General features: G+C 47.7%; 1 long non-coding RNA gene across 1 annotated transcript; it reads left to right on the plus strand.

The window, feature by feature from the left end:
* The first annotated feature begins 7003 nt into the window (after nucleotides 1–7003).
* On the plus strand, nucleotides 7004–7465 carry LOC121524574. The gene is made up of 2 exons (XR_005993133.1): nucleotides 7004–7211; nucleotides 7352–7465. It is a non-coding gene; the product is annotated as an uncharacterized LOC121524574 (long non-coding RNA).
* The last annotated feature ends 1343 nt before the right edge of the window (nucleotides 7466–8808 follow it).

Genomic DNA, 8808 nt, shown 5'->3' on the forward strand with positions numbered 1-8808 from the left:
TTACAGAAGCCGGCAGTTGCTGGGGATCTTCTGTATCACCTAAAGAGCCTTTGTCAGTCATTGGAAAGCTGTCACCTTTCAGGGGGCCGATACGGTAGGGGGAGCCGGCTGACAGGTAGGAATTAATGAGAGGTGTATGACAGCAGACCTCTGTGTATGTGAGTCCTTTGTCTCAAGAGGATGAACCTCCTTCTTTGTCATCCAGGAGCAGGGAGAAGAGCTAAAGTGATCCAAGGAGACAAACAGAAGGCTCCAAGGATTTATCAGGACTTCCAGGTTGGTGCTGCCTGGTTTTAGGGGATCTGGGTGCTAGAACCCAAAAGGTTTGATTATGGATAAGAAAACAGAACCATGTTAGTGGAAATGTTGTGATATTTATATCAGTGATAGAGCTAGAATAGACAACAGCACCACCACAGAAACAGCTGTGGTCTGAGAGAGTCAGGACGGGGACAGACCTGCTGCTACCCATGAGTGTCTGAGTCCTCTGAGTCCTCCGAGTCCTCTGACACCCCAGAGTCCTTTGAGTCCACTGACTCCTCTGGGTCCTCTGATTCTGATTGGCTAGAATAAACAGAGGAGGTTAAAGGATGAGCACACTCATCAACATTAGTAGAAAGGTGGTGGAGTCAGCTCATCTGCATGTCTACTCTTCTGTATGATCTTTGACCACTGAAACAGCAGAGGAAGACCTGTTAAACCACCAGAGAAGGACCAGCTAAAACAGCAGAGGAGGACCAGTGACATCCACATCTGAGGACAAGTTAAACCAGCAGAGGAGTACCAGTTAAACCAGCAGAAGAAGAAGAGTTAAACCAGCAGATAAAAGACCAGTTACACCAGCAGAGAAAGACCAGGTCAACCAGCAGAGGAAGACCAGTTAAACCAGCAGAGGAAGACCAGTTAAACCAGCAGAGGAGGACCAGTAAAACCAGCAGAGGATGACCAGCTATACCAGCAGAGAAAGACCAGGTCAAACCAGCAGAAGAAAACCAGTTAAACCAGCAGAGAAGGAACAGATAAGCCAGCAGAGACAGACCAGTTACACAAGCAGAGGAGGACCAGTTAAACCAGCAGAGGAAGACCAGTCAACCAGTAGAGGAGGACCAGTAAAGCCAGCAGAAGAGGAGCAGTTAAACCAGCAGAGGAGTACTAGTGACATCCACATGGGAGGACCAGTTAAACCAGCAGAGGAGGACCAATAAAACCAGCAGAAGAAGATGAGTTAAACCAGAAGAGGAGTACCAGCTAAACCAGCAGAAGAAGACGAGTTAAACCAGCAGAAGAAGGACCAAACACGCAGAGAAAGACCTGGTCAACCAGCAGAGGAGGACTAGTGACATCCACATTGGAGGACCAGTAAAACCAGCAGAGGATGACCAGCTAAACCAGCAGAAGAGGACCAGAACATCCAGCAGAAGAAGACGAGTTAAACCAGCAGAGGAGGACTTGTTAAACCAGCAGAGGAGGACCAGGAAAGCCAGCTGAGAAGGACTAGTTAAACCAGCAGAGGAGGACTAGTTAAACCAGCAGAGGAGGACCAGTAAAACCAGCAGAGGAGGACTTGTTAAACCAGCAGAGGAGGACCAGTTAAACCAGCAGAGGAGGACCAGTTAAACCAGCAGAGGAGGACCAGTTAAACCAGCAGAGGAAGACGAGTTAAACCAGCAGAGGAGGACAAGTTCAACCAGCAGAGGATGACCAGTAAAACCAGCTGAGAAGGACTAGTTAAACCAGCAGAAGAGGACCTGTAAAACCAGCTGAGAAGGACTAGTTAAACCAGCAGAGGAGGACTTGTTAAACCAGCAGAGGAGGACCAGGAAAGCCAGCTGAGAAGGACTAGTTAAACCAGCAGAGGAGGACTAGTTAAACCAGCAGAGGAGGACCAGTAAAGCCAGCTGAGAAGGACCAGTTAAACCAGCAGAGGAGGACTAGTTAAACCAGCAGAGGAGGACCAGTAAAACCAGCAGAGGAGGACTTGTTAAACCAGCAGAGGAGGACCAGTTAAACCAGCAGAGGAGGACCAGTTAAACCAGCAGAGGAGGACCAGTTAAACCAGCAGAGGAGGACCAGTTAAACCAGCAGAGGATGACCAGTAAAACCAGCTGAGAAGGACTAGTTAAACCAGCAGAAGAGGACCTGTAAAACCAGCTGAGAAGGACTAGTTAAACCAGCAGAGGAGGACTAGTTAAACCAGCAGAGGAGGACCAGTAAAACCAGCTGAGAAGGACTAGTTAAACCAGCAGAGGAGGACTAGTTAAACCAGCAGAGGAGGACCAGTTAAACCAGCTGAGAAGGACTAGTTAAACCAGCAGAGGTGGACCTGTAAAACCAGCTGAGAAGGACTAGTTAAACCAGCAGAGGAGGACCTGTAAAACCAGCTGAGAAGGACTAGTTAAACCAGCAGAGGTGGACCAGTAAAACCAGCTGAGAAGGACTAGTTAAACCAGCAGAGGAGGACTAGTTAAACCAGCAGAGGAGGACCTGTAAAACCAGCTGAGAAGGACTAGTTAAACCAGCAGAGGAGGACTAGTTAAACCAGCAGAGGAGTACCAGTTAAACCAGCAGAAGAAGAAGAGTTAAACCAGCAGATAAAAGACCAGTTACACCAGCAGAGAAAGACCAGGTCAACCAGCAGAGGAAGACCAGTTAAACCAGCAGAGGAAGACCAGTTAAACCAGCAGAGGAGGACCAGTAAAACCAGCAGAGGATGACCAGCTATACCAGCAGAGAAAGACCAGGTCAAACCAGCAGAAGAAAACCAGTTAAACCAGCAGAGAAGGAACAGATAAGCCAGCAGAGACAAACCAGTTACACAAGCAGAGGAGGACCAGTTAAACCAGCAGAGGAAGACCAGTCAACCAGTAGAGGAGGACCAGTAAAGCCAGCAGAAGAGGAGCAGTTAAACCAGCAGAGGAGTACTAGTGACATCCACATGGGAGGACCAGTTAAACCAGCAGAGGAGGACCAATAAAACCAGCAGAAGAAGATGAGTTAAACCAGAAGAGGAGTACCAGCTAAACCAGCAGAAGAAGGACCAAACACGCAGAGAAAGACCTGGTCAACCAGCAGAGGAGGACTAGTGACATCCACATTGGAGGACCAGTAAAACCAGCAGAGGATGACCAGCTAAACCAGCAGAAGAGGACCAGAACATCCAGCAGAAGAAGACGAGTTAAACCAGCAGAGGAGGACTTGTTAAACCAGCAGAGGAGGACCAGGAAAGCCAGCTGAGAAGGACTAGTTAAACCAGCAGAGGAGGGCTAGTTAAACCAGCAGAGGAGGACCAGTAAAGCCAGCTGAGAAGGACTAGTTAAACCAGCAGAGGAGGACTAGTTAAACCAGCAGAGGAGGACCAGTAAAACCAGCAGAGGAGGACGAGTTAAACCAGCAGAGGAGGACAAGTTCAACCAGCAGAGGATGACCAGTAAAACCAGCTGAGAAGGACTAGTTAAACCAGCAGAAGAGGACCTGTAAAACCAGCTGAGAAGGACTAGTTAAACCAGCAGAGGAGGACTTGTTAAACCAGCAGAGGATGACCAGTAAAGCCAGCTGAGAAGGACTAGTTAAACCAGCAGAGGAGGACTTGTTAAACCAGCAGAGGAGGACCAGGAAAGCCAGCTGAGAAGGACTAGTTAAACCAGCAGAGGAGGACTAGTTAAACCAGCAGAGGAGGACCAGTAAAGCCAGCTGAGAAGGACTAGTTAAACCAGCAGAGGAGGACTAGTTAAACCAGCAGAGGAGGACCAGTTAAACCAGCAGAGGAGGACCAGTTAAACCAGCAGAGGAGGACCAGTTAAACCAGCAGAGGATGACCAGTAAAACCAGCTGAGAAGGACTAGTTAAACCAGCAGAAGAGGACCTGTAAAACCAGCTGAGAAGGACTAGTTAAACCAGCAGAGGAGGACTAGTTAAACCAGCAGAGGAGGACTAGTTAAACCAGCAGAGGAGGACCAGTAAAACCAGCTGAGAAGGACTAGTTAAACCAGCAGAGGAGGACTAGTTAAACCAGCAGAGGAGGACCAGTAAAACCAGCTGAGAAGGACTAGTTAAACCAGCAGAGGTGGCCCTGTAAAACCAGCTGAGAAGGACTAGTTAAACCAGCAGAGGAGGACTAGTTAAACCAGCAGAGGAGGACCTGTAAAACCAGCTGAGAAGGACTAGTTAAACCAGCAGAGGAGGACCTGTAAAACCAGCTGAGAAGGACTAGTTAAACCAGCAGAGGAGGACTAGTTAAACCAGCAGAGGAGGACTAGTTAAACCAGCAGAGGAGGACCTGTAAAACCAGCTGAGAAGGACTAGTTAAACCAGCTGAGAAGGACTAGTTAAACCAGCAGAGGAGGACTAGTTAAACCAGCAGAGGAGGACCAGTAAAGCCAGCTGAGAAGGACTAGTTAAACCAGCAGAGGAGGACTAGTTAAACCAGCAGAGGAGGACCAGTAAAACCAGCAGAGGAGGACTTGTTAAACCAGCAGAGGAGGACCAGTTAAACCAGCAGAGGAGGACCAGTTAAACCAGCAGAGGAAGACGAGTTAAACCAGCAGAGGAGGACAAGTTCAACCAGCAGAGGATGACCAGTAAAACCAGCTGAGAAGGACTAGTTAAACCAGCAGAGGAGGACTTGTTAAACCAGCAGAGGATGACCAGTAAAGCCAGCTGAGAAGGACTAGTTAAACCAGCAGAGGAGGACTTGTTAAACCAGCAGAGGAGGACCAGGAAAGCCAGCTGAGAAGGACTAGTTAAACCAGCAGAGGAGGACTTGTTAAACCAGCAGAGGAGGACCAGTAAAGCCAGCTGAGAAGGACTAGTTAAACCAGCAGAGGAGGACTTGTTAAACCAGCAGAGGAGGACCAGTAAAGCCAGCTGAGAAGGACTAGTTAAACCAGCAGAGGAGGACTAGTTAAACCAGCAGAGGAGGACCAGTTAAACCAGCAGAGGAGGACTAGTTAAACCAGCAGAGGAGGACCAGTTAAACCAGCAGAGGATGACCAGTTAAACCAGCAGAGAAGGACCAGTTAAACCAGCAGAGGAGGACCAGTTAAACCAGCTGAGTAGGACTATTTAATCCAGCTGAGGAGGACTAGTTAAACCAGCAGAGGAGGACTAGTTAAACCAGCAGAGGAGGACCAGTAAAACCAGCTGAGAAGGACTAGTTAAACCAGCAGAGGAGGACTAGTTAAACCAGCAGAGGAGGACCAGTAAAACCAGCTGAGAAGGACTAGTTAAACCAGCAGAGGAGGACCAGTAAAACCAGCTGAGAAGGACTAGTTAAACCAGCAGAGGAGGACTAGTTAAACCAGCAGAGGAGGACCTGTAAAACCAGCTGAGAAGGACTAGTTAAACCAGCAGAGGAGGACCTGTAAAACCAGCTGAGAAGGACTAGGTAAACCAGCAGAGGAGGACTAGTTAAACCAGCAGAGGAGGACTAGTTAAACCAGCAGAGGAGGACCTGTAAAACCAGCTGAGAAGGACTAGTTAAACCAGCTGAGAAGGACTAGTTAAACCAGCAGAGGAGGACTAGTTAAACCAGCAGAGGTGGACCTGTAAAACCAGCTGAGAAGGACTAGTTAAACCAGCAGAGGAGGACTAGTTAAACCAGCAGAGTAGGACTAGTTAAACCAGCAGAGGAGGACCTGTAAAACCAGCTGAGAAGGACTAGTTAAACCAGCAGAGGAGGACCTGTAAAACCAGCTGAGAAGGACTAGTTAAACCAGCAGAGGAGGACTAGTTAAACCAGCAGAGGTGGACCTGTAAAACCAGCTGAGAAGGACTAGTTAAACCAGCAGAGGAGGACCTGTAAAACCAGCAGAGGAGGACTAGTTAAACCAGCAGAGGAGGACCTGTAAAACCAGCTGAGAAGGACTAGTTAAACCAGCAGAGGAGGACTAGTAAAACCAGCTGAGAAGGACTAGTTAAACCAGCAGAGGAGGACCTGTAAAACCAGCTGAGAAGGACTAGTTAAACCAGCAGAGGAGGACCTGTAAAACCAGCAGAGGAGGACTAGTTAAACCAGCAGAGGAGGACTAGTTAAACCAGCAGAGGAGGACTAGTTAAACCAGCAGAGGAGGACTAGTTAAACCAGCAGAGGAGGACTAGTTAAACCAGCAGAGGAGGACCAGTTAAACCAGCAGAGGTGGACCTGTAAAACCAGCTGAGAAGGACTAGTTAAACCAGCAGAAGTGGACCTGTAAAACCAGCTGAGAAGGACCAGTTAAACCAGCAGAGGTGGACCTGTAAAACCAGCTGAGAAGGACTAGTTAAACCAGCAGAGGAGGACCTGTAAAACCAGCTGAGAAGGACTAGTTAAACCAGCAGAGGTGGACCTGTAAAACCAGCTGAGAAGGACCAGTTAAACCAGCAGAGGAGGATCAGTGACACCAACATAGGAGGACCAGGTAAACCAGAAGACAAATATTAGAATGAGGCCGTTGGAGGGAAGAATGTTAGAATAAGGCCAAGCAGAGGAGAATGTTATAGAATAAGGCCTTGGAGAGGAAAGTGTTATTATAAAGCCTTTTTTAGAGGAGAATGTTAGAATAAAGTCTTTTTTAGAGGAGAATGTTAGAATAAAGTCTTTTTTAGAGGAGAATGTTAGAATAAAGCCTTTTTTAGAGGAGAATGTTAGAATAAAGTCTTTTTTAGAGGAGAATGTTAGAATAAAGTCTTTTTTAGAGGAGAATGTTAGAAAAAAGCCTTTTTTAGAGGAGAATGTTAGAATAAAGTCTTTTTTAGAGGAGAATGTTAGAAAAAAGCCTTTTTTAGAGGAGAATGTTAGAATAAAGTCTTTTTTAGAGGAGAATGTTAGAAAAAAGCCTTTTTTAGAGGAGAATGTTAAAATAAAACCTTTTTTAGAGGAGAATGTTAAAATAAAGTCTTTTTTAGAGGAGAATGTTAGAATAAAGCCTTTTTTAGAGGAGAATGTCAGAAAAAAGCCTTTTTTAGAGGAGAATGATATAATAAGGCCTTTTTTAGAGGATAATGATATAATAGGTGTGGTGTTTTTTGTCGTTTTATTATCTTATTTTGGTTAGCTTCCGGTTCCGGAGGCTGTTTCTGGCTGCTAACTTTCTTTGCTTTCCCTGAGGCATTCACCCCTCCCCCCCTGGTGCTGTGGAGAGCGCACACCTGCAGCGAATCACTCATCGAGGATCACTATTTAGGACCTGCTGCAGCTCTCTTCAGCGCCTGAGTCTTGCCAACCTTACCTTACGGTAAACGTCAGCTCCAGGCTCCTTCTCTCGAAATCTCCCAGAGAAGTTTCCAGTGCTCTTTTTGAAGAACCTTTTTGAGTAATTTCCAGTGCTTGTATTTTGCTTCTTGTTGTTAACGTGCCTCTCCCTCTTCTTTCCAGTGCCTCCTGCCCTGATCACCGCAGCCAGCTCCAGCACACTCTCACTTTCCCTTGGACTCCTGAGATCCCCCCTCCCTTTGTCACTTACCTGCACAATAAATCTGTTAAATCTGCTCCATCGTCTCCGCATCCTGAGTCCTACCATTACACCCACACAACAGAAGACTCAGGCCAGAAATGGACTCAGCGGACTCGGACACCCTGAAAACAGCAATCACTCACCAAGGACAACGTCTCGGCCAGCACGAATCCATTCTCAAAGGTATCATGCAATCTCTACAAACCCTCAACTCCCAGGTCTCCAATATCTCAGAACAGTTACTCTCAGCCACTCAGCCTCACCACCCTTCACCAGAGCCTCCACCTGTTAACAATCAGCCACCCTCAGTAGATCCTTCACCTCCCCTCCCCCACTTTAGAGAGCCTCAAGTCCCTCACCCAGATTTCTTTTCAGGAGAGATTGGTAGCGCTAGAGGTTTTTTGTTACGTTGTTCCCTAGTGTTTGACCAGCAACCCTTGAGTTACCCCACTGACAGAGCTAAGATTGCTTTCGTTATGAACTTGTTACGCGGGAAGGCCTCCCGCTGGGCCACTGCAGTATGGCATAGTGAATCCCCAGTGTTAGCCTCTTATTCTGACTTTTCTAGTGAATTATGTCGCATCTTTGACCATCCCCTTCAGGGCCAAGAATCAGCTCAACGCTTATTTTCCCTCTCCCAGGGTTCTAAGTCTGTGGCAGATTTCTCTATTGATTTTCGCATTGTTGCTTCAGAGAGCGGGTGGGGGGAGGTGGAACTTAAGGGTGTGTTTTTGAGAAGCCTTTCAGAAGAACTTAAAGACGAACTAGCCTCTCGGGATGAGCCCGACTCCCTCGAGGGTCTTATATCTTTAGCCATTCGCATTGACAATCGCTTGAGGGAAAGGCAGAGGGAGAGGAGTCAGCACAGGTCATTCAGGCCCCGTCCTGTAGCACCCCCTTCTGGTCACGCCACTTCTCCCTCTCCTGTAAGACTGAGACCTCCCAGTGAGTTTTCCACTACCCCTGAAGACGAGCCCATGCAGTTAGGTCGCGCCAGGTTAACCCCTAGTGAACGCCAAAGGCGTTTTAATCTTAGATTATGCATTTATTGTGGTCAAGCGGGCCATTTTCTTGCCAATTGTCCCCAGACGCCAAAAGAGAAGGCTCACCCGTGACCGAGGGCACTCGTGTGAGCCAGACCTCCTCTTCCTCTAGCCCTCCCCTGCACATAGCTGTTCCTCGAGTGTCCTTTGGGGCGCGATTCCGTCCCCATACAAGCACTAGTTGATTCAGGAGCAGATGATAATTTCATTCAGGACAGCCTAGTTCAACAGCTCCAACTCCCCTAGAACCCTGTCTGCTCCCAAGAGCGTCACCGCCTTAGGCGGCCGACTCATTGCCAGAGTTACTCACCGGACTGTTCCGATAACCCTCATTA

Source organism: Cheilinus undulatus, linkage group 16, assembly GCF_018320785.1.
Source record: "Cheilinus undulatus linkage group 16, ASM1832078v1, whole genome shotgun sequence".
NCBI lineage: Eukaryota > Metazoa > Chordata > Actinopteri > Labriformes > Labridae > Cheilinus > Cheilinus undulatus.